Consider the following 26,525-nt stretch of genomic DNA (forward strand, 5'->3'; position numbering starts at 1 on the left):
GATCACAGCATCTGCAGCTTTCATGGATTTTGTGGAAAGAGAAAGAAATTTCACTGGAGCAGAGGAATGAACCTGGAGCAGAGGAACTGGTGCAGCCATTGACATCTGCTGCAAAGCTAGTATGAATATTTCATATTATACAATATGAAAAGTTTGCACATGTCTCACAGACTTGGTAGCACAGTGATGTGTAACTGAGGGGTAGTAGTGTTTCAGCAGTAACATATGACATGAATTTGTTCCAGGATTTCAGAATTCTTAGCTGTAATTTTATTCTCATTCAGCAATTTGACAGGCAGCCAGTTAAATTTCAACATAAGCGATAAAGTGAGAAAAAGCTCCTATTTCTTGGAATCGGCCAGATGCCAAGATGCTTCCCATTTTGGTTGCACTTCTGGTCCTATGTCGGGACCATGAGCCAGGACAAGTAGGGTTATGAACCAGACAGGCTGGAGGGTTTACAAACAGGGTTGGGCGAGGGGCTTCTGACCCCGTCACAGGCAGCTGTTTGCTTGCTCCTGTCCTAGAGCCTCAGAGCTTTTGTAGTCACCAAAATAAAGAGCAAATGTTTTTGCATCTGTTTTCCAGCAGGGACTGAGTCCATGTGTGAGGCAATCAGGCATGTGCGTAGGAGCATGGTGAGGCTCGCGGGAGACCAGCAAGCCCACCTGCATGAATGCCGGGGCTTCCCCGCTACTTCCCAACACCTAGAAATATTAGCAAATTCCTCGGTATTTAAATTCCTTTCAAGAGCTGAAGTGTCATTAAGTTTCCCATTTTGCCACAATTTACAATTAGTTTACCTCATTAAGCATTGTAAAAGCTGCCAGTGAAGCACCTTGGAGGTTATCCATCACCGGTTATTGCTTCGTGCTGCTGGATTACTGCAGAGGCGAAGCAGGAGGCTGCCTGGGGACCAGGGGGCTCTGCACTGGTGCTGCGGAGCCCTGAACATGAGGGGTGACAGCACTGGGGTTCCCACTCGTGAGCAGAAAGGTCGCAAGGTGCGGAGCGGAGGGGTGGCAGTACCTGCCAGCTCGCTTTTCCCACCAGGACATGTGCTGGAGCCCGCGCAGCCCCTCTGCTTACACTGCTGTGCCTGCCCAGGCTGCTGAGAGCCACCAAACCTCCTGCGACCGGTGGGCAAACAGCCTCTGCAAAACCCCGCTGCGGTCCTGAAGCATCCAGCCCAAAGGCCAGAATGGTTATTTCTACTTGGCTATTTTTTTATTTAAAAGCATGACAGTTTGATAATTAAAGGCAGCAGAATGAAGCAATGCACTCTACGCAGCACAAATGAAAGCAGCTAACGTAAAAAAGTTGCTTTTTACCAAATCCTAATAATCAGCAAGAGACCATAGCTGCATTTTAAGGGAATTATCTTTGTTCTGTGCCTAAGAAGCTCTTAGCCCTTCAAGCAATCCTGGATCTGTTCTGGTACTCAGCCTCTTTGTCTTTCCCCGGTGCCCACAATTTATGGCGAGTAGTTGAGTTGGGCCAAGAGGGTGGCTCACATTTTGCAGCCCCTGTGCCTGAGGACAGTGTTTAAATCCAAATCCGGAGCCAGGCTCCTCGTGTAACCGCCTGGTGTAACTTAAACAACTGCAGTTCTCATTGAATCTGATGCGATCCTCAGCTCTGGAAACCAAGATGCTTTTATTCAGTCACTTAAATTGGCAGAAGGAAGTTTTATTTTAAATGACTGAACTAAAATAATTTGAATAGTACTAACCAAAGAAAAAATTTGTATGTTGCTTACGGCAACAAGAATGCTTAAACCAAACAGAACACCCATGTCTTTGTCCCTTAAAGATCACTGTATATTAGCATGTTTTTTGGGGTTGTTTTTTTTTAATTTCCAATAGTGATGCTAAATATTGGTCTATAAGTTATCTTATATTCCTATTTCAGTCTTCACCCACTGGGGAAGTAGGGGGAATGTTCAGAGAAAGCCACCAGAGCTGCCTGGTGACATTTTTGCCCCAATTCATGTAACAAATCTACATACCAACAGAGGGTATTTGGGCTTTTAATTGTTTTGATAAGCACAGGGCATTCTGCCAAAGAGTCAATTGAACAAAACTGTGGCAATTAGCTAAGAAGTTCTCTCTGCAGAATTGTGCTCCTTAAGCTCTGTTCAGATTTACAAATGAGATTGCTTAAGTGAGGATGTACATACTAATCCCTGTGTACATACACACACCTGCACACATGGCCCGGTGCTTTGCTAAGTACTCTGTACTCTGGAGCCTTCCTGCATTCCTCTCTGGAATAATGAAATACTGCTAGGGATGGGTGGCATAACGGCAAACTGGCGGCAGGTATGGAGCTCTGAGGAGCAGGGCATGGCCCTGAGCATTAATTACATCTGCTCCTGGAATCTGCAGCTAATGAAAGGCTTGACTTTGCCACCACATCAGGACACCAAGGACCTAACTCAAAGGCCACTGAAGTCCTCGGAGACCACCCCTTCCTTGTCCTCAGGCTGCTGTCTCAGTTAGCTTCCTGGGATCTGGAGTTGAGATAAAGGAGATCCTTTGAAGTAGAGGAGACCTCTGGCTTGACGGAGGGGATTTTCTCTTTCTGCACCTTCTTGTGGAGAGAAATCCTTGTGTGATATCTGTCACTCCTACCGGAGATGATGTGGGAACAGTCACGGTCACTGCTACCCACCACGCTGGCTGGCTGTGTGCATCCATGCCATGCAAAGCTCTGCACCTGAAATTGGGATTCAAGCCACACTGGAAGCTTTTACGTCAAGTTTAATCACTGTTTAATTACTCATATGCTCCTCATGCCACTTCCTGAGACACAGGTGCTTTGGAAACAGATACCTGCCCTCCTCCCTTGTGTTCTCCTCTCCCTCCCTCACAGTCTTGCTGTGAATTTGGGCATTTCTCTTTGTAAAGTGGAAGATAAATCCTCTCAACCTCAGAGGTCTGGGCCTCAGGCTCCAGCCTTCCCAAGCTTCTCGTTCAGCAGTTCTGCGGTAGAAGCATTTGGCTTCATGGGGATTTTCTGAGCATCGCAGTGGCTGACTCATGGGTACCAGTGCCCCGCGCCTCAGGCTGGCGGCAACACAAAGCCAGGGCTTCTTCACAGCACTCCTCAGGCTGGATATCTGCAGCTCTGCTCTGTAGTCTTTGGTTTTAGGTGTAGTCTCTTTGACCATTAAAGTTTATGACTTATGTGTCGATAAAGCACAAACGAGCAAACAATCTTGGAAGATAAAATGCAATCTGTAAAGTATGGGAGGCTGCTTATACCTAACACAAGGGGACAGTTAGTCAATGAACAGGGAGATATACTGAAGCAAGCTGCCAGAGGGGGAAAAAGAAATGAGCCTGCTCCATTTTTTGAAACCATTTTCTTGGCTGTAGTGACGTACTCTGGGATGTGACCCCATGCAGGGCACAAGACTGGGCTGAACACTGCCAGGGTGAGCCACAGCATCTGAACAAACTGGGACACCTTGGGGTATGGGGTCTGCTCTGACATCCCATCTGCACATTTTTGGTGATTCTTACACCTAGTCAAGTAAGGATTATATCTTGCAGAGAAGTTCCTATCGCATGTATATCTCAGATTGTCTCCAGTGTGGAATTTCAACCTCATCTTTTCATTATGAGAAATGTCTTCATAGAGTCGTCTCACCCCCTGACAGCCCACCTCTAGGTCATAGAAAAGGGCTCAGGTCACTTACCCAGAATCTACCTGTCCTGTACGTCTGCATGGGAAGCTTTTCTCACAATCAAAACATATCTATAGGAAAACTGAAATCAAGAAACTGATTGTTCTAGTTTATTGTCTCTGCACTTGGAAAGAAAGATGCTTTGTTTCTTCAAAGAGTAGCTGTGATTATTAAAGATCTATCTGTGTTAATTTTAATGGTCTTTTTACATGGGCTTTGGTGTGACCAGGTTATTGATGAACGGTCTGATAGCAAATCGATGTGAGGCTGCTGTGTCAGAGTGCTGAGATTAATGAATGGAAATCGCAGGCAGGGCCCCTCCACCTGTGTAATTACTGCAGATTCTCCATCGAATCATTTCACTAACATGAGACTAGAGAGCCATGCTGGCTTGCCCATGAGTCTGAATCTTGGTAAGATGCTAGAGAGTGAAAGTCTTTGTATGCAAGCACTTGCTGGTAGCCTACAAGTCAGCATGAGCCTTACTTACTGGTCATGCCATGACTCATGGTGCTGTCTGTAAAAATGCACGGGGACAGTCCCCTTTGCCAGGTAACTTCCCTGAACTGGTTTAAAACTGGCTTTGTGTGGCTGAGCTGGAGATGGGTAACATCTTGGACATGAATTTTTGCCGCAGGAATCTGGGTCAGTGTGGAGCACGGATGGATGAGGAGCTAGGAGAGAGAGCAACAAGGCTGCTCTAATTCATCTATGGTTTTAATATAAGTTCAGGATGCGACCAGAGCCCAGTATTTACTAATTCACTTGACTGGCAGGCATGTGTTAGCAGGAAAATCAGTTTCAATAACCTGTCTGCTTCTGTCTTGCAGAATCTTGAAATGGAAACAATTGTGCCTGTCACATCACCTGTGATAACCTCCAGCAGGAAGCGTGTCCCTTTTTGTTGGGCAGATAAAGCCATTGTTGACATGTAATATACTGGGTCAGACAAACCAGCTTGAGGATTGTCTCTTGCTTTGCTAATTAATTTTATCTTCTACTCAAACCTAGGCAATCCTAAGACTTGTAGAATTGATTTCAGGGCAAAGAAGGGTTATATGCTTCTTACAAGCCAACTCCAGTTACCAGTCTGAAGCACTTACTCTCTGCTTACTTGCATCAGTGTGTTCTAAAGTAGGACACACCACTTGGATGATTTCTATTTTGGTATCTTACAATGTATTTTTATAATATTTTTTTCCTCCCCCTCCCCTCTTTTTTTTCTTTTATTGGAGACAACAACAGCTGTGTTATTGGCACAGTGCTGAGAAAGGGAAGCTAGAGGTTAGCAATGGCATAAAGATAAGCAGTTCTGGTGTAAATCAGATCCTTCACAAAGCTGAGACTGGAAATTGTCGCTTTTCTACAAATAAATGATCATTTCTTGCTCTCTCCGTATGTGCAAGGCACTTTAATTTTTCATTGAAATGGTTTCTTAACACTTCACTTTGGAGTGGAAAAGGCAAGGATCAAGTCTCCATTCATACTGGGGAAGGACTGAAGCTGACTGCTCTCAGAGCATGCACACCGCATGGAAACCCCCGCTGTGACGTTAAGAAAGCAAAGAGCAGATCTAAGCAGCGGATCTGTCACCCTGGCTCTACATTGGTCACAGACAGGGTGGGTGCTGGGCCAAGCCTAGGCATGGGAAACCCAGCCGGACAGGGAGCCTAGTATCACTGCCATTAATTAAGTGCACTCCTACTTGCTGCAGAGAGCTCTGCACAGGCTGCCAGAGCCACCTGAAAGGCCAAGCAAAAATCTGGTCAAATAAACCAGGCTTAAGCCAGGCACAGCTCCAGCCCACGGGGCAGCTGGGACCAGGCTATGCTATTTCAGAGTTGCATCTTTGGTCCGTATGGCACTCCAGCCTTCTGCGAGAGGCTGGGCAGGACGTTCAATCTCTATGCCCAGAGGTTTTTGATGGAGAGAGTTCAGCACACAGTGATCACATGCTTGGCTTCTCGGAAAGCTGAAGTATGATCAATAGTTGATTAATCTAGTGAAGAAATGAATGTATTAAAAGCAGTGACTGATGTCAAATACATTCTCTCTTGCTCATCGATTTCCTTATTTTTAACCTGCATGTGCCAAAGTTATGAAGCCCAGTTCCAGTGTGCAGCTAGTACATTCATCTATTTAATTTCATATGGATATAATTTACTAAGCAATGTATTTGATTGAGTAAATGTGGTGCCATTGATTTTGTGGCTGAATTATCTGATTTGATTGGCACTGTGTCCCATTTAATAGAGAAAGCAACCAATCCAATAAGTAATGTTAGTAATTGGGTGGTTGTTTTCTAAAGAAAGATTACTTGAGTTTAAAGAACTAATGTTTCTCAGTTGCAGTGTAAGCTGGATAAATTTCTACAATAGATGAACATGATAACATTTATCTGATGTAATAACAAAATGCTGGGCTGCCTAATGTAGCATCAAGGGTTCTCAGGCAGCATTCACAGAGTAACTTATATGCAGTTTATACACTAATACAAAGCTCAGGCATCAGGTCCCTTAATTAATTAGCCCTCGAAAGACATAGAGAAATACCACATACACTGATGAATTCACCCAGGCGTAGCGAAGACAGCTGTCCTGCCAGCCCCACAAGCGATTGCCTTGCCCCACAGCCCTGCTGAGCTCTCCTGCTCTCTACACGGCCCTGGGCTCCAGCCCTGCTCCCAGGAGAGTGGCACCACAGCACACCGTTCTTCTCCTCTGTATGCCCAAAGTATTGATGCCAGCCCCTGTGAGGGACCAGAGAGTGTGCTAGGTGGCAGCTGACAGTCTGACTTGGTGCGGCCACCCCTGTCCTGGTGTGCTGTCCCCAGTCTGTGGCTGGAGGGCTGAGCGGATGATTGCCACAAGTGCTCTGGAGTCAGACTGGCGCTGATGAGTCTTCTGGGCATTTGGCTCCAGGATGGGAGATAAGTTTTCTCCATCTACGTGTGTTCTAACAAACATGACAGTTAATATTCTGGACTACATAGCAGTGAGACTAAGCCTGGGCTTGGAGCAGCCGTCTCTGGCTGCAAATCGATAGTGCTCAGGTAAGGGAGCAGGAGCAGCCTTCACACCAATGTGACTCTACACAATTAAGGATCTATTCCTTTCTGATAATACCTTCCCAAGCCTGAATCTGAGGCAAGGAATTTTATTCAAGGTGATGTTTAATACTGCTAAGAGGAAGGATATTTAATTAAATGCTATACTCGACAAATTTGATACCAACAATCATCTGTCAAGTTCATGTAAAACTGATAGTAATAAAAGCAGAACAACTCATATACTGATTTTTTTTTCTTGCCTATGCTACGTTATTTTGCAACAAGATAAACCAGCATACATCGTTTGATTTCCATGCTTATATATTACAAAATACAATCTAGTCATAATGCTGATGTGACAGCCAAAAGGAGCTCAGATATTAGCAGAAGAAAGTGATTTTTTTATTATACTATTTTATCACTGGATGGAAAAATTTACCATCACATCCACATCTGAACCTGAATATCTGGGAGGTCATTTACTCCACTGCACAATAAAAGGGAGTCAGACAAGGTAATGCATAATGGAAATCAAAGCAGAACTTCCATTTGCAACTATGCCATACATAAAACTATCAGCTGCACTATCTAAATTATGAGAAGATGCGACTCTCTGATGATGAATACAGAACATAATGAGCAGGGAAGGACAGATCCCAAGGGAGGGGGAATGTGCCACTTGTAGAGGTGTTTATCAAAAAACAGATATGCTTCTGTATCTTAAAATGTTATTTTTCTCAAAATTTATTGCAGATACTGATAAGCAAGATCTGTTTATTTACTTCATGGCAATTACAGGGTTGCTCAGAACTGTCTATTCAGACAGATTCTTCCCCACAGAAAAGGCTTGTCACTGAACATTTCAGGGTTTTACTTCTAAAAATTCAGAACTTCAAAAACATTTTAAAATGTAGAAATATTCAGCTTTTTCTGTTCCCGAGGCCTGCATCTTTCAAATTGCTAACTTCTTAAGAAAGGAAAGATGTTTCAGGCTCCAGAACAACAAAGAATATTGTGTTTTTCTCGGAGTGATGCAGGGAGGGCACCCTGGGGCGTCGCAGGGTGGCGGGGGACGGGGCGCTGGCCCCAAGCTTCCTGAGCAGGGCAGGACCCCACCACCCAGGAGTGCTGGGTGGGCGCCAGTCCCAGCTCCTCCTGCTGCCACCAGCACACGGCTGATGGTGCTTTGTTTGAGAGCTGTTGCCAGCCCTGATGTGTGGGCATCTTCATCTGACGTGCTGGATTTACCAAGGAAATACAGTTCTTGCCATATAAATTAGGGGGGGGGGGGGGGGGCGGGGAAAGAAGAAACAAAAGAGAATAGCTTTGTGTCAGGTCTTCTTAGCTTTTCAGAGGTAATATTCAGCATACACTCTCCTGCCTCTCCTAAGCCGGCTTTGTGTGAGAACTGGAATGGAAAATGGCAAAGATACCAGTTTTATCTACCCTTAATTAAATGCTGAAGTTCTCATCTGTAGCGGCGGAGATCGTGTTGTGGTGCACTGTGAAACACAAACCATACGAATGGTGGTAATTATAAGTCAAGGGATTTTGCTAATACCAGACTTTCAGTCATTTCTCCCTCAGTAATTAGAGCACAGCAAATAAATCAGTATGCAGTTGATTTAAATAAACTGCCACTAGAAGAATTATTTGGTGATGACTTTCCTTGCAAATCACATATCTACTGTTGCCACATATCAGAGAAATTATTTTTGTTTCTTCAAATTAAATGCGTTTCATACAGATGGCAGATTCCCATTCCTGCTTGCTTTTGGATAGGAACAGGAACATTGTTAGAGTGATGTGTAAGACATAAGTTGCTTGGAGTCCTGGTGCTCAAATCAAAGCATGCTGCTGAGAATAATAAACACACGTATGTGAGTGAAATTCAGATTGGAGGCATCTGTTTGAAAACAAGAAGGTGTCGTTGTCTAAGTGACTGGCAGAGATAGATGTCTCCGTACTAAAACCCCAGAAAGTGAAGTCTCTGTCTTGTTTCTGGCCAGGAGGACCAGATAATTTTCAGGTGCCTGTGGCTTGTCAAGCTTTCCCACTCCAGATTTTATGGAATCTACATAAGCCTATCCTCCCTATGAACCAAATAATCTAGATTGGTGGAATTTATGGAGCTAAGAAAGCTGGAGAGATCTTAAAACATATAATCTGGAAGCATAAATATCACTAACCAGGATACCTGCCATATGGTTGCAAGAGATACAGCACATCTAAGACATCCCGATGCCGTCTCCTGTCGAGTTTGACCTCTCTGAACGTCAGAGGGCCAAGTCACCCGAGCAGCCAGTGAAAAGGCAGTGTGTCTTTATTACTGTTAGGCATGCTTTGACCATTTTGTGGACAAATCTTCAGCTCCTTATTAAAGTGGCAGTTTTCCCAAGCACTGCGCGTATGTTGAGGCTATAAAAGCACCAGCAATGTGTATCAGAAGCAGAATCTTTGTTTACCAGATGTCAGCTAATAATAAGAGGTATTATACCAGCACTGAGACCCATTGTGAAAGCCATGTACAAGCTTACGAGCTAAGCTAGCTGATTTACTGACTGCTTCATACCCGTGTTGCATGAGTTGGTTTGAATGTAATCTACTAAAAACACCCCGATGGGACCCATAAACTTTATATAAGGAGCCTTAACTCAAACAGTAAGAGACTCCAAGGACCCATGGAGAATGGCTCAAATGCTGCAGCGAATGGATTTTTTTATGCATTTTGGTTTTTCTTTTGTAGTCATAAGGGCTGTTTTCTGTTTATTTTGCAAAACAAAAGCAGTCCCCCCAAAACTGTCCCCAAGTCTCCTCTGCCACAAGCACAGGCAAGGCAGGAACATTGTGCCAGCACATCGTAATCCATCCAGACTCGGACAGGCTGCACACTGCATGGGAAAACAGCTGGGCAACCTTTCCAGGTATTTGTCCTCAGTGCAGACTTGTAAAAAGAATGGTCAACATTATTTGATGGGATATTTGCCCTCTTGCTACAGTGGAAAAGTTTAGCAGGAATGTAAAAGTGTAATTCCACTGTGGAAAAAATTATTTGATGCTAAGATGAAAGCCTTTCCTTTAGGAAAGGAAAACAGAGCTGCTCTGCTTAGATTGCAGATAGGCTGGCCTGAAGATGTGTGTGGACTGATGATGAACTTGATGTGCACTGGTGCGGCTGAGATCAGAATTAGACCCTTATGACTTTAGAAGCGATAGGGATGGCTTCCTCAGCTGCTGCATGGTGCTGGTACTGCTGGAGGGACAGAATATGGACGCTGTGGTGCACAGAGGCTGAGTGACAGAGGGAGACAGAGGGGATGAGACTTGCCAAGGGCCACGCTGGCCGGTGCTGTGGCAGGGAGCAGACGCTCTCTCTAGGCTACGTTTCCAGCCAGCTTGTGCTTTTCATGTGGACGCTGTTTGCCGATGGCTGCCAGGCAGATGGCAACTTGTATTACAGGTTATCGAGCTAAGCAGTAGGAGTCAAAACAAAATTATTGCTTTACTCCTCCACACTAATGAGAAGTGCGTCACCCAGTTGTTTCGGCACAGGAGGAGTTTGGTTCCTGCTTGCTTTGGGTCTGGTCAGTACTGCAAGAAAAAGAAAATAAAAGTCAGAAAACTTGGGCCAGTGGTCTCTACTGGTTTGATAAATTCCTCCCACCCACATCTGCCACTCCTTGCCTATTCCTGTCTGTAGGGGAGGCTTGACCATAATTAGAAAATTATCAAGTTAATGTCAATGTCATGGACAAACTCCCCTCACCCCACTCCCCAGCCTCTTCCCATGGGTGCAGGAGGGACAGGGCTCGCAATGCGCCACCTCCTCCTCTCCATCACTTTGTTTGGAGGTCTGTGCACATCAGGTCTGCCTCCGTGCCCCCGGTATCAAAGAACAGTCCTACAGAAATAGGGTTTCTGGCCTCACCTTTTTTCCTGTTTTTTTTTTTTTTTTTTCTTGTGAAAACAGTAATAAGGTATTGATCTACTTTGTTGAGACAATGAAGTCTCTTTAATTAGCTCATTAGTCCTTAGCTCATCAACAATTGGATGAATGCTCCATTGAATCCTGGTTAATCACAGAAGAAGATGATTTCAAGAGACTTAGAGGATGTGCATGGAACTGAGGGCTGGAGGTGGAAGGGGTCCTGGGCCAGGGATATATACAGGGTTTAGTTGAAGATTATGATTTTTTTTCCATGGAGTAAAAATTCGTGCTTGATGAACCAGGCCTCAAAAGTTTGCATTAAGGAGAAGGAAACTGAACAGTGTAAATCTGAAGAGCTGAAAGGGTCTTTTGCTGACGAGTTAAACTCTGTGATGCAGCAATGTATTCGCAAGGCTGCTGGCAAGTTTAGTCCAGCAAGAAGGTTTTTCTGGTGTTAAATCAGTTTTTAAAAGTAAATATGAGAATGGGATGGCTATAAAATTACAATATAATTAAATTGTGTTGTTTTGGTTTTTTTTTTGGTTAAAGGGAAAGTGAGCACGTAAATTCCAGAGAACCAGTGGAAAATTGTCACTACAAAATATGTAAGACCTGCACTGAAACGTCAGTGCAAGTTCTGAGCAATAGCACAGGTCAAATCAGAGAAATGGCTGCAACAGCACATGGGCTACATAGCCCCCGTTCGGAAGGGTCCGGGCTATTTCTGCTGCCTGCCGGTAGCTCCTTTCCAGTTCCATCATGACACTGCCATTTGAACTCCATTCCTTTCAGTTTGATAGCTCGTGGCTGCGAGGCTTGTCCTACCACTGCTGTACCGTACTATAAAAATTATTTTCAAACCCCGTGATGTATTTTCTATTCACAGCTCCAGCTAATCACTGGGGAGCAGAAGCTAGTAAATTGCAGGTAGCATCACACTGGTTAAAGTTTAATGGTGACTTAGTGCTCTCCTGCCTTGACCTCGTTTAAATTAAAGCAATAATCCAGCAGGTGTATGCTAATCAAAGGGTGATGGGGAGAATTTTGATCAAGAATGCTCCTCCTTGAGTGTGAACCAAAAGCAGCATTTTCCCTTCTGTTTCAGCGCAGATCATTCAGCGGGGAGCCCAGCTGGGAGGGCGCAGCACGCATTGCTGCTGCATGGGGACCAGGGCTGCCGTCTATCTCCTCATCCCAATGCAGCAGACGTGCTGCATGGCCCAGGGCCCTCCCGGCTCTAACCGGGATGCACAAGTCAACAACACAACAGCACAAACCTACTGCCCTTCTGATCCCATCTTTACTCCCATTTCTCCTCAGAGGAAGAAATCACTATTTAAAAAGTGTCATTCGAACGTCCACAAACTGTGGAGAGAAACTGGAAATTCGTTATCTCCCTGAACCTGATACAAATAAGGATTTGGCTGCTTGGTGCCACTTTGAGATAGTTGTTGCAAAGGATCTGAATGTAGACAATACTTTAAAATAACTTTAGAATCAACAGCTATTTTAATTTGCAACTTGCAGCTCACTTTGACAAATACCCCCAAAAAGGAGAATAATACAGCTTCAATTATATTTCTGTACAATATTTATCTTATTTTGTGTGGTGTGCTGATGAGCTAATTCAATTTGCTGCTGCCAGCCCATGCTTGTTCCCCTTTCACTTGTAATATATAACTTTATGAAGAAGGACTAAATCTTTCTGCGTGAATGGCACTTTATCCCTGAATGCAAATGTTTCTGGAAAATAAAATAAAACAACAACAATACTCTTTGTAAAATCAAGAACAAAAGCCACGCAGCTGAGCTATTTTTCAGTAGGGACAAACGATACACAGTAGAGGGAAAGCAGGTGGCAGCTGGAAAGCATCCAAAACCCCCCAGAGGCTTCTGGCTTCACAGTTGGAAACCAGGACCTGATACCCTTGGCTTGAACACAGCACTCCTTTGAATACCCAAGCCAGAGGAGATGGTGGAAGATTGTCCCCTGTGACCTCCTGCTAACTCTCTGAAGGACATGGAGACCTGCTGGGTCATGCTGAACGATACGGTGTAGCACAGGCAGAAAAGGTGGTGGTCCCTGGCCCCTACAAGATAAAAACTTAAATTGATTTTGGAGCCTGTAGATGGAAATTTCAAATTATATTTACCGAAAGATGAAGATGGGACATTCCTCCAGTAGGCCCAATGAGGTTAGCTGAGCACTGAGTGCCCACTCACATCAGAAGCACTCGCCCTGTGCTGAGCCAAACAAGCAATGCCCTTGGGAGCTGGTGGTATGGCAGCTGCAGCAGCACTGGTGCCTGGCACAGCGCTCAGGTGGGGATTCCTCCCCTGACAGGCACTGCAACTCCCTCTGAAACACTGAAAAGGACACGTGCGGTGGTAATTCATGCAATAACCTCTGTGCTGGAGCAGGGCACAGCAAGCAGACGCACTCAAACTTTTACTCTAATGCTCACTTACTGACATTTCCGTAACTTTCGTATTCTGTAATTCACTCTCATGAGTTGCTGTTGGAGCTATTTCTGCTCCTATCCTAATGCCTTTTAATTTCTTTTTCTCCAAATTGCTTCCTCTGGAGGTAGAAAACAAGCCATGAGCACTTGTTTCATGTATCAAGGCAAAATGTCAGTCAGCTTCTGCCTGTGGGCACCTGTGCTGGTGCCAGTCATCTTAAAATATACCCACTGCAACCAGGAAGGCTGCTGGGAAAAAATAAAGAAATAGAAAGGAGGCCATTCAGCTAAAGGTTGGGAATTGTTTGCAGCAAACTGACAGATGTTCATGGATCATAAGTACATTCCCAAAAGGACAATGCTAGTAGCTTGAAAAACTGGAAGGGAGAAAAGATGGAAGAATTGCTTTAACATCTGTGTTTTTCTTGAAAACATTTTCTCTCAGGAATATCAGGGAAGCTGACATTTTCACAAGGCAGAAGTGGGATTCACGGCTAATTGTGGTCCTGACGGTGAAACAAAGCAGGGGATCCAAAGGAAAGCTTTGCAGGCTCCAGCATCTCCTTCATAGCTTCTCCACCGCCTGGAATACTTACAATGAGAAAAATATGGGCCACTGCAACTTTGGCCCCTTGGCTTGTTTCACATATTGCTTGAAAATTGGTGGCTTCACAGCCTGTCCTTTGTCTCAACCCCATACATGGCCTGGAGAGACCACTGCTTCAGAAACACCATGTCAGGAGAGAAATCCGCCATCAAATCCTGACTTTTCCCTCTGCCTCCCTCCTCTCTGGTCTGTTGGCAGCCAGCCCTGCTGGGTTGCAGGTTCTCCCATGCAAACGGATCAGGTTACAAGTGTTTGATTATTTTTTAATTTTCCACTAAACCAGCACTGCTGGGGTGCAAATGTCACATAACAGGCAATTGCAGGAGCTGCACAAGAGGAAAGCAAATCAGCAGTGAAGCAGCCTGCTTTCCATTCTCTCACACTTCAGAGTTACAAGATCCACATCACACTTGCCTTCATTTCAGCCTGCTTTGTGTTAATTTTAGCATCTAAACCTTCTATTTTAGAGTTGAAAACACAGCTGATAATATGGTTAACGGTTGCTGTGGGGTCCCTTGGCAGCGAGGCATTAACACCCTCACTAGCATATTGCATTCAGCCGCACTTCCAGGTTCCAGTCTCACAGCTCCTCCACCAAAATGTGGTTGGTGCCGCAGAAGCAGTGGTCACCACCATCCTGCTCTCAGTTCTGATCTGACTGGCTCATTAGATACAGGCTAGGGCATTTTTCCACCGGTATCAGCTCTTGGGTGATGAATGAGCCCACAAGTTATTCCCACGTCTCCATTATTCATCTCCACTGTATGCTGTCAAAGAGCACAAGGTGCTCAGTCCACTGTGCTGGCAGGTCACATTTTCAGGAACAGGGAGCCACAACATAAAGCATATACTGAGTACACACAAGATGCCTTGGCTCACTTAGCTGGTGCTCAGTGCCCCCTCCTCTCAAATTCTTCTTTATCCAACAGATCAGGCTCCCCTGAAGCCTCCCCTGAGCCTCTGGCCAGAGGTGATGCCCCTGCTTTGGTACTCAGTGAGGCCTTATGACTGCAACACCTTCTAAGGTAGGTAGGCTGCTGAAGTTTTGGTGGATTTCCAGCTCTGGGCCTGAATAAAACACCGTCAGCTACAAGGTCACAAGCGTGTCTTCTCAACCAGTCCACAGAGGTGTAAAGCTGCACAGCCCAAAACTGGGTTTCAGTGAAGAACAGAGTGCAAAAGAACAGCATACAGATGCCTGGTACACAGGAATGCCAGAAATTTCAGAGTAGCAGAGAGCAGAATCAGCTGAAGATGTGGAGTTTTTCTTTAATTTTATTTTCAAAGTAATAAACTCTGTAATTAACCATAGCTTAGTAAGTCATCAATCTTGTGCAAAAAAAGGATTAATGAACTAATTAACTAGGATGCATTCTCCCAGTGTAGACAATCAATGCCTTATCTTAATGTAGGGGTATCTCTGAAGGGGAAGGAGGGAGGTTGGAAACAATTAAAGAAACTAAATATTGAGAGAGATAATGCTGGCTTGTTTTTCCTAAAAAAAGGAAATGGATGAAGAGACAAACTCCAGTATCTGAAACCCAGTATGCTTATTTCCAATGCTTTAATTCTTAGAGAAAATACAGACTAGGAACTACCCTTAGTATTCTCTGAGTAACTGGTTTCTATTTAACTAAAGAGGACAAGAACCACAAAGCTAGCAAAACCCCTTTTAACCATCCTTCTTCCCCTCACTCCAAGTTTAAAGAAATGTAAATCTGCCATTACAGAGTCAGTGCCTTGAAACAGAATGTTTGCATTTGCATGAGATTTCAGAACCTGTCCTCCTAATCTTCCTGTTTCACACATATTTATTCCAACGATTCCTTTTGCTTCCTCTTGTCAGCCTAAAGTTAATTCAAGTAATTTTGTACTCTAAAAGCAAGCCTTTTCTTGTATGTTTAAAATACAGCTTGAGCCTCTCCCAGTTCAATAGTCATTTGGGTTGGAAGCAACTGCTCAAGCAATTGCTTCTTCTTCCCTCAAGAATATTACACTCTCTGTTGCTCACAACAGATATCAAGAGTGTTAATATTGTTGTCGTGGTGACTGACAGCTGCTGCAAATATGGCTGATATAAAGTTAAATTACTGCACTTTAGAAGCAGTGCAAAGCTTTGCATGTAGCTGGGGTGATCTGTTACATCCTCCCAGGGAAAAAGGACTTGAGAGGCATCCACCAATTTCATCACAAGAGCACTCAGGAAGCCTTTATACCCCTCATCTCCAGTGAGGCTATTAAAAGGGACTGGCTTTCTACCTCATCTTCTGGGCTAAGAAGCTCAAAGTCACAAGGCAGAGAAGGAAGAGCCTCCTCCATCCCTTCTGCGGGGACTGTGGCAGACAATGACCAGAGGAGGGGAAGATATCCCTCTCTTAGCAACATTTGGTCCACGAAGGAACAATAACAACAAAAAAGACTCCCACATTTTGCCCTGGTGTGCACAATACAGCTCCACCGTGAGCTTGCAGATGTGTTTAGTCAGGCTAGCACATCAGCCCCCTCCCAGAGAGTGAGCTGAGCTGCAGGATCTTCAGTGAGTGCATACCTCTGAGGGCACACCAGAAGCCAGGATGCCTCTGGAGAACAGCCCTGTGATTATTCCCTTTTAGTCCATGGTAACATTTTCTTCTTGCTTCTAATCTGCAGTTATGAGATGGGCTCAACACATGGTGTGACACAGCACACACATGACACTCACTATAATGGAAATCAGACCAGCTCTGCAGGATGAGTTTCCATGAGTATCATCACTTCTAGGAGCCTGGGCAGGTTGTTTAATCTATCACATTCAAGTGCTGTTCCTCTACCAAATCACCCAGTGAGGCTCACTGAATCATCTGGAGCAAGAAGGTCTGTGTAAATGCACATGCCAACAGGTGGGCATAATCTTGGCGGAGTGATGGTCTCTCACCATATCTCTAAAGGGCTCACAAGCTGTACCAAGGAGCGAAAACCATGGTGAAACTAGTGGAAGAATTAAATCAAACAGATGGAAGTGTGGAAGTGGAGTTTGGGTCAAGAAAGGCCAATTTCAAACCATATTTAATTAAATCGGGGAAGTTTTTTAACTGATAAAAACATCTTTAGTTGGATTTAATGGCATTTAGCTGCTTTAATTGGGATGTCTATATTTGGAGTTTGCAGACAGAAACAGATAATAAGGCGACAAAAACAGATCACAGGGGCTTAAAATCCTGGCATTTGCATAACCCAATTGTTCACATTATGAAATAGAAACCCTGTTATCAGCTTGCATAAAACAGCTTGTTTTGGTAGATTGCAAATACTGTGTTTAATTAACCAAGCTTCAGGGACAGTGAATCTTATTGTTACAAGATACAACTCTGTGGAAATAAAGGCATTTTCATTTAAATAAAACAAAAGGGGATGTTTATCAGGATGTTACTTAATTGTCAGCATTGCTAAAGAGTTTTGTTTCTGCTATAATTTATGAACTGGAATAGATCAGTGAAGCAGTGAACAGGCGCCTTTGTCCTGTACAATTAAAGCTCTGTCATCTTAAATCCAGGCATTAATGATGCCAGCAGCTAGGAGGAAAGGAGAAAAAAATCTGCAAGTGCATTGGAAATCCTGGGTTATGAATGAAATCCAGTTTTACCCAATTAGCTCTCTCAAAGCATCTCTGTCTTGGCAATATCTACCTCTGGCACTTCCAGGAAGTACACTACAATATCACTCAGGTCCTAGCGTGTTCCCCAGCAAAGAGCAGAGGTGGGTAAACCTAGGTAAGTATGAGGGTATATAACATTGATGAATTTTTTGTCACTCTTTCCCTCAGCATTCAAGCAGGAGATTTGTGTCTGAAAAGCCAGGAATCGTCCACAGAGTAAGATGGAAAATAACTGAACTGCTGGAAAGGAAATGATCAGGTTTTCCTTGCAGAAAACACCGCTGGGAATGGAAAACATTCTTGTTTTGAGTTTGAGACACAATAAAACCTAAACATTTCTGTATCTAAGTGTATTTTTGCTAACATTTCCAGTATGTCAGAAACCATTTTTCACTAGGGGGAAAAAAATAAATCACCAAGCGTCTCCAGAAATACTATTTGCCATTGTGCAGCCTCCCTGGGAGCCTGCCGCAGGAACAGTGCCAGAGGCCACACCTGGAAGCAGCTGTGCTGCACAGGCACGGCAGGAGCATCCTCTGTCCTGGGAGCATGCAGAGCTTTGAGAAATGCAAAAGGGGGGGAAAAAGGATGCTGTGCACACAGAGGACAGGCCCTGTCCACATTACCACTAATGCAAAATACAAGTCACAGGATGTCTCTGAAATAATTGTATTTGAAAGGATACAAAAATTGCAGTTGCTGAGCTGCTTTCAGGAACAAAATATATCCCATGGCCTGAAACAAAGTCTTATTTATACGCTGTGTTTTTCTATGATTGCTTAAATATGCTTATCACACTGCTGGCCTTGCAGTGCAGTACCACTGAACTCCTCCTGTTCAGAAATGACAGTGTGCAACGTAAGATGTCTGACTACGGTGAAACCCCTCACCAAAATACCTGGAGGCAGCAGGGCCAGGTCTGCACAGGAGTGTAGCAAGAGGCAGAAGCTGCTGGTGAACCCAGGAAGGCATATTATCAAAGAAATGTGCTGGAGTAATCGGAGAGGAGAGCAGATGCTGCTGGCAATAAAAGCCTATGTGAAATCCAGCTGAGAAGCCTACTGTGAGACCTAAAGGGGCAAATTTCCCTGTGGTAGGACAAAAGAGACCCAGCAAGTGAATAGCGGAAAAATCTATTGCAAGGTACCCATTATCAAGCAGCAGTGAAGCTGCAAAAAATGGAGAATTGAATTCGAGGAGGGAAGGGAAGCAGGCACCCTGTGGACACAGTTACAGAGACATTTCAGAAATTGCTGGGTGTGTAAATGCAGGAACAGCAGATGGGAGAGGTCTGAGGATGAAAGGGTAGAAGTGGTCTCCCCACATATGCCAAGGAAACACCCAGCTGCCTGCCTCTGCCCCTGCCTGCCAAGGCCACCTCCCTCGCACACACTGCCCGGTCCCATCGGTCTCCTGCATCCACCATGGCCCACATGCTGGAAGCTCTGTCCCCCCCGCACCCCGACTGCTGCCAAAGGCTGTTCCCTCCCCGCCAGCAGCACACAGAGGACCCAGTTTCCCACTGCCCTGGGTCCCACAGGTGCTGTTCCCCCTCTGCACAGCCTCTCCTTTGCCTATGCCCCTGGGCCACCTCTGGCTTCCAGTCCTGAAGGTGAAGCTGCTCCTTTGCTCCCACAGCCCTCACCCTGTGCCATAAATGCTGGGAGGTGAGGGATAGGACAAACTGTAACAAAGCCCAATGTCCCTTGCATGTCCTGGGTGTGACTTTTCAGAGAGGCTGATCTTCCACTGTAGGCACCAGGCTCTGTTCTCTCCGCCGCGTTAGCTCATGCCAGGCTAAGCCTTACACAGAAAGCTGGGCTTTCCCGCAGCTGCACACATGCAGCACCTTGTGCACTGTTCCTAGATCACCTGGGGCCCAGGATTGCAACCCACATGGCCCCCAGCTTCTCATTACAAGCAAGCTGCAGTCTGGGGCTGTGCCTGGAGTGATGGCAAGGCCCAGCAGCAGAGCATGCTGAGGGGTACCCCAGCAGGAGCCCACCATCCCCTCGGGAACTTGCTCCCAGTCCCAGCACTGCTCAGCCTTGTGCTACACAGCCCTGGAGCCTTGCAGGGAAACTTTCCAGCAGCCAGGCTGCTTTTGGAAAAGGTGAATGTGGTGCTTGAAAGGCACCAAATCCTTTAATCCCTCCAGCCACTTTAACCCTTGGCCTCCTGAGCCTCACTGAAGGATCTGAAAGCTTGCTGAAATCCCAGAGTATCACAAGGATCATTGTACATCCTTAAATAAACCTCCTTTCTTTAGCTCTCTCCCTTTGTGAGGATTTATGCTCTGTGAGAGGCACAGCTGCTCCTAAGGAAATGGCTTGAGGTTTGAAAACTGCTTCCTGGTTTTTACTTCTTGCCTCTCAAGGGTTAACAATCCTCTGGAGAGCGTACAGCAGCCTGTCTATCCACTTTGGTAATTGAAATCAATTTCTCTGCCTTATCTTTAGGAAACCTATATAGTCAAGGCACTAATCTGCTGGCTCTGCCATCTTTTAAATGAAAACCTATTTAAAAAAAAAAGAAAAAGGTCCTTTCCCTGCCTGCTGATGCTCAGCTTCCAAGGGGGGAGACAGACAAACTCCAGGCCCTAGATTTTTTCTGAAAGCAAGCCTATGCACCGCTGGTCATCCCCTGGGCCTCCTAGGCTGGGGGTATGGCTGAGATTCATTCCTCTCTCCCTGATCCAAGCACTTCTGACTTCCCCAGGCAAGGCAGGGGCTCTGCCTTGACAGGTCCTGCTATGCCCAGCACCATGATGGGAAGGGAAACCCACTGCCTGCTCACGTACCAGGGGAGCTCATGCGCTGGGTGAGGGGACGACCAGTGAGGAGGATGGATGCCAGAGATCCCAGATTGAGAATGGAGTCAGGAGAGGGTCTTTCAGCCACGTATCTCCTTGGTGCAGCTCCTTGGCAGTAGACACCATGCTACGGTAGAGGGGTCACAAAAGCAGGATGCCAGTCGTGCACACTGATAACAGGCACAGCTGTGGTCAGCGATGAAGGAGCTAACCCCCCACAAGCAGCCTGCTCTGAGGAGCAGATGAGTGCCTTTCTTTGCAAACCTTTCCTCTTGAATCTTCAGTTACCCAAAGTGAAACCTGCAGAGAAAAAGCAGACCCAAGCCATGTTCTCTCCTAAATCGAGTCATTAGGAGTCCAACCAAACCAATAGATTTCTAATTTGCGGTCAATCAAGCTTGAAATCCCTGTAGTTTTGATTGTAATTACATAGATCAAGTAATCAATAGGGAATCATATCACCCTGACCTGAAAAAAAAGAAGGAAATAAAACCCCACAAGTACCCCTCTGGTTCCTTGGGCGCCAGGCAGGAGGGCAGGGTGAGCGGGGCAGCACCAGCGCTCTGCAGCAGTGCATGCACCATGCAAGGCCGCCAGCTTGGGTTTCCTCGGAGCAGGATGTTACGTATTTTCAGTGGGTGTCTGTGGTGGTAAGGAGAAGCCACAGAACAGGGAATGAGAATGCAAGCACAAACTGATGGCCAGGAGAACTGAAGCTGGGACTCTTGACACAAAGCAGAGATTGAAAGGAGCTGAGTTGTCGCTTACCCAACAGTAATACGTGATCCTTCCCAGATGTCTATCCTATTGCTGTCTGCAGAAGGAACCATCACAGCTCGCTAGCAAGAAGCGTGTGCATTTACCAGAAGTTAACAATTTGTAGTTTCCTTCAAACTAAGTGCACTTCTTGAGCAAGACAATATAATTAAATGATGCACATTAATATCATGAGATAAGCATCACTGACCACGTTTATGACAACATAAAAGGAATTTGCCAAGGAAAAGAACTTATATCCTATAAATCAAAGCATTTTGGTGCATAAAACACAAACCTATGAATTGTAATAGAGCATGACCAAGTCTCATCTACAGAAGTAAATATTAAGCCCCCAATGACAAACAGATATCAAGCATCCTATCTGAATGTCTTTTCAAGACATCAGATTTAAAGCAGTTCCCTGATTCTTATTCTGTTAATCGAGGTAATTTGCTTTAAGTGTTCCTTGCAGCTGCAAAATTACAATTGCCCCTTTAATATTCTGATAATATAAACAGTATTTTTTTCTCATCCAATGCTAATTATTGTGTACTCCTCTGAGGAGGAATCCTCTTTGGGTAAACTGCTTGATAAGAGACTAACACACACAGCAGAAAATTAAATGTATGACAGTGATTTGACTGGGTAAGGGTAGAGGAGGGAACGGCCATTTCACTGGCCTGGCTTCCTCATCCAGTTATTCATTATGTTAAATTGCCATTATATTCCTTTCAGCTCCCCAAGAAGTCAATATAACATAATGAAGTTATCACAAGATGAAGCTTGCTGAGCTAATTTGGTGATGGTAATACAAAGCAGTTCTAGGTAAAGGTTGGAAGCTTTGTTTGCAGAAGTGAACATGAGGATAGTTGAAGTTATTCAAGAAACAGGTAGTAGTTTCTTTTACCATCCTTGCCCCTTCAGACAAGATTTTTTTATCCTTTGGTGGCTAAAAGTGTAAAAAAAATTTCAATACTCACTGTCACAGCAATAGGAATCTGAAAGTTTAATATAAATATAGGCTGCTCTTGCCTCTGACCACTCAATGCTGCTGAACAGAAAAGCTTGCTTCATTTCTCCAGTAGGACAGCACTTCAAAAAAATTTCTTACGAAAGCCTGATACACACGTGTTCTTTTTGTCAGCAAAAGGAAAAAGAATGCCGTGCTTATCATCAAATAAACCTTCTTGAGTACATCTCAGTTTGTTTTCCTCAAACACCGCTGACAAATGGTGCATAAGAAGGTACCAGGAAGGAAGCAGATACAGTGCCTGTCACGTAGCAATTGCTCAGTACTTACAGTCTACAATAATTTGGAAAGCCATCTGCACACATCTAACTAACTATTTGACATTGCAAACACCTCCCATTTTTGATGGCAAACTCCATTTTGAATACAGGACGTATTTTCTGGCTTCCTGATGAACTGCAATGGCAAGCATATTTTGGCTGCAGATCTCCTCCCTCCTGCTCACCAGGACACTGCTGCACTGGGGCCAGACAGCCTCCAAACAAAACAACATGGTTCCTCGCTCCGTGCAGCTGGGGCTACCACTTGAAAGCTACCATTTGTAGCCACACAGTTTTGGCAGCCATTTATCAACACACTATAGAAACAAGAGGTAGCTCGGAGCTGCATTAATTAATTTATTCTGCTCCTTGTAAGAGTATGTATCCTGTCAGCCAGTTCTTTGGTTTACAATTGTTCCTGCATTAATCTTAAGTGTATCAAACTGAGCACAGGCTCATTGTTAGTGGGAACAATGGGGAACACTGTGTACCGCATGCAGGAGGAATGCCCCCACAGCTATTAGTCACTTTGCATTTATGTGCACTGCATTAATTGCTCACTAAAAAGTGGCTACAAAACACAAAGGGAGTAACATTGCCTGCTGATGTTCGAGGCTGACAGAAAGTAAAATGGTATTAGAGGAAACTAAACATATTTCACTGCAGCTTGGGTAGTGAGTGGCTTCAGGGCTGCACCGTGATGGGATGTTTTTGCGTTACCCACTGTTGAGGAGCAGAGTACAAGGCTGCTCCAGCAGGCACAGTGGCGGGTCCCTGGGGGATGCCACTCATGCTCCCCAGGGGCTGGGAGTAATGGGGATACTACAGAGTCCAGGAAGAATAAGCAGTTGAACAAGTGAACTAGAACAAAAATTTCCAGGCTGGAAATTCAGACAAGTCCTTCCAGCTGAGGATCCCCACTCCATGCAACATGTAGTATGTAAGTTATTACTAAGATCTACACACCACTAGCACAATTTTGTCATCCCATTGCCCACTGTTTACCAACTCATTGAGGGTGGATGGTGGATTTTACTTTAGTTTTTGCTAGAAAAATTAACAGAACCAAGGTCAAGGAGCAAAGTGGGCTGATCTGTAAACATCTTGCATTTTTACTCCTGTCTCAGAGCATCACGATAAACCACTTCCAGTGCAAACCTGACTCGAAATGAATCACTGGGTACTTCACAGTACAGGTTATTGAAAGAGGACACTAAGGGATCTGGATACAAAGAAAACAGTTGATCTTTCAACATCTCTACCCCTTTTCCTTGCCCCTCAAATTTCAATAGGCCATGTCTAATTACTGACTGGCACATATTCCCCCTCACACCAGGTTATTAGACCATAGCGCGTGTGTCAGTCCACAGAATTAGCAGCTATAATGGGACCCTTTTAACAAGGTACACAACACATTTTAAATTAAATTGCATTCCATAAATCAGGTTAACCTTTTCAACATTGCTCTAAGAAAATTAATTACTCATATCGAAGCACATGACCTTTTCACAGTACTTGGGATTAGCTTCCACTCTTCTTTTATTCTCCTTTCTTTCTGCTCCTCCTTCCCCTCTCCCCCAGCCCAGCCTTCTTTCTTCATTTAAAAAGATCAGAGCCCAAACAGTGTCAAGGCTGAACACCTTGCTTCAGCTCTCACTGACAGCTTCAACCAAGTGCAACTTAATTGCTGCTCTCTTTTCCAATTCTCCTCAGAAAGCTGCCCCTCTTCTCTGGCAGGTGAAACCAGGGCTGCCCAGGTGCCAACAATCAACTTTATCATCTGACTCTTGACTTTGGTTTGATGTTTGCTTGAAACACCTGGGACCCTTGTGACTATGTGAGGGCCTCCATTTCCATCACCAGCAGCTGGCAATATTTCTACTTTATTAGCCTTAGAATCACAAATAAAGTGTGGCTGAGTGCCCTAAAAGTGCAGAAGGAAGAAAAAGGAAAAATGCCATGTGTTAAAATTTGCCAGAAGCTTCTACAACAGTTCTGCAGCGTTCACGGAACTAAACGTCAGCAGCAGAGTCCCAGTACTAGTTTAGGTACATCAGGAGAAAAGCACTATTGAAGCCAGCACCAAAGCAAGCAGGGCAGCCTGAAACAAAATCAGGTGGGAAAAACTCAAACAGATACAGTGTCATCTCTCCCCACTTGATCCTGCTTGTAACGTCCATGTAATTTGTGTTTTATGAGCTTCCTTATGCCTATGCCTTCTACAGTGAGTTCAAAAACTGGATTAGCAATATCTACAAATAATAAATCTCAGTTCTAATTGAGAAGTAGAACAGAAAAGGCTTTGTTGTGCCTTTCTAAGGGAGCAGAATAAGCTTGGGTGAAGTCGTTGGCTGCAGCAGTTTTCCATCACTGATAACATCACAAGCAGCTGCTTCTGCCCCATTAACCCACCTGTACTGGCCTCCTTTGTCATAGCTCCCAGGGACCACAGCAGAGCTGTGTCAGCTCCAGGACCTTTAGTAACAGAGAGCGAAACCAAATCATCGCTCTACAGCATAAGCAAGCATTACAAAGTCTTCCCAAAGTCCCTTCTGAAGCAGATTCTCAAATTTTTGTCACATTTCCTGGTGTTGTATGACTTTGTAATTTGCTATTAATTTCAGCTACTTTGCAGACATTTTCCAGCACCCTCTTCGGGGTGGGGGCCATTTGAGTTGGAAGCTGCTGATCTCCTACTACCACAATTACTTTACCCTAGTTTGTTTTCTTTTAGCAGTTGGCAGGTCCTGGTCAGAAGGCTCCTTATTTATATTCTTGTTGAGCTCATCTACATCCGTACTAACTGCTCCTTCTCCAAGTGCCCGGTGCTGAGCTCCTGCCCTTTGCTCTTTCTCAGGTGTTAATGTTTCTGTTATCTATGCAGTTTCTGTCTGCAGCAGAGTTTTAGGTTTTATCACTCTATCAAAGCGTAGCCTAGTTCCAGCAAGGCAACAGAAGGGGTCCTGCCCTACTCCCCCAGCCCTGAGGGGCTGCTGTCTGCACCCAGGAGAGCACCCTGCAGCCGGTAGCACTTCCCTGCACAGCTGGAGCCTATTTGGAAGCACTTATGAGCAGAGCACAACAGGTGGGCTGCCCTGGAGGTGCTGATGGTTGTAATTAGTCATTACCCAGACCTCTCTGCCTGTGGCTGGAGCTCAGCTCAGCTCGGCAGGACCCTGGGTCCAGCTCTGCCTTGACCGCCGCCATGTCAGCTGCCCTGGGGTTTTGACGGAGGCTGTTTGCCTTCTCTGGGATGGATCTGGCACTGGCTTGTGCTCTAGGTTTGAAATGGCTCAGGACTCGCTGATGCAGCCTTGCTCTGGGATGACCACGGAGCTGGCGCTGAGCCATGCTGCCGCACCTCAGAGTGATGTGGGACAGGCCCTGGCACTGAAGCACGAGCCTGCTGGCACTGCGGTCCCCTCAGCACCCTTCTGCGGGGGAGCCGCCATCCCTGCTGCACCCTGCTGGCGCAGCTGATGGCGGGGTGGGGCGGCCCTTCCCTGAAAGCTTGAGGCCTGGAGCCAAGCTCCCTGTGGCAGCCACTGCCGGACTGACCAGGCCTGGGCTGCCCGCCCTGGGGAGACGGCGCCCTGAGGAGCCCCTGCTGTCCAGTGGACCCCACTGCTGTGTGCTGGCCCCTGCCACCAGAGGAGCACACCAGGAGATGTCACCTGTCTCCAAAAGGTAGGACGTTACGTGGTGACGAGCCGAGGGTGTGAATTTAGCTAGTGATATGTGATGGTCTGGTGGCTTGGAGCCAAGGGTGGCAAAGCTTGTGCTCAAAGGTGCTGGTTTTTAACAGGGAGAGCTGCAGAGCCTCAGAGCAGCTTCGCTGCGGGTGTGTTAAACTTCTTGTGGGCTGGAGACTTTGAAATCTGGATTTGAATTAGGACTAGGAGCTAAACGCTGCACCCAAATGATGGAGTGCGTGGTTTGGTTTGTGTTGCGGAATGTGCTGGCAGGAGCAGAGAACCACAGTGCGTTGATGGCATGTCCCTGGCAGTAGCCAGAGACTTTATAAAAGAAGCTCGGCAAACTGCTGTTTGATGGAATGCTTATTGGTAGATATGGTTTGGCTTTTAGCATGGTCTCTGTGCGTATAAAATGCACAAAATAAGTGGTGTTTTTTACGAATGACCTGAGTGCCAAAACATGCAAGGAATAGGCTGTGATTTTTAGGTTGGCAAAGCTGGCCTAAGAACATACTGTCTTCTTGCTGAGTAGTACAAGGTCTGTCTCTGGTTTGAAGGAGAGCTGCATTAAGTCTAACAGTTCTTGCAGTCAGTTAGT

General features: G+C 45.3%; 1 long non-coding RNA gene across 1 annotated transcript in view; it reads left to right on the forward strand.

Annotated features, from left to right (window-relative positions):
• LOC308061682 overlaps positions 1–26,525 on the forward strand; it is a 529,572-nt gene that overhangs the window by 1,601 nt on the left and 501,446 nt on the right. Inside the window, exon 2 of the long non-coding RNA XR_013927318.1 lies at positions 1–25,140. This is a non-coding gene — a long non-coding RNA (uncharacterized lncRNA). The remainder of the gene's footprint in view (positions 25,141–26,525) is intronic.

Source organism: Falco punctatus, assembly GCF_963210335.1.
Source record: "Falco punctatus genome assembly, chromosome: 3".
Lineage (NCBI taxonomy): Eukaryota > Metazoa > Chordata > Aves > Falconiformes > Falconidae > Falco > Falco punctatus.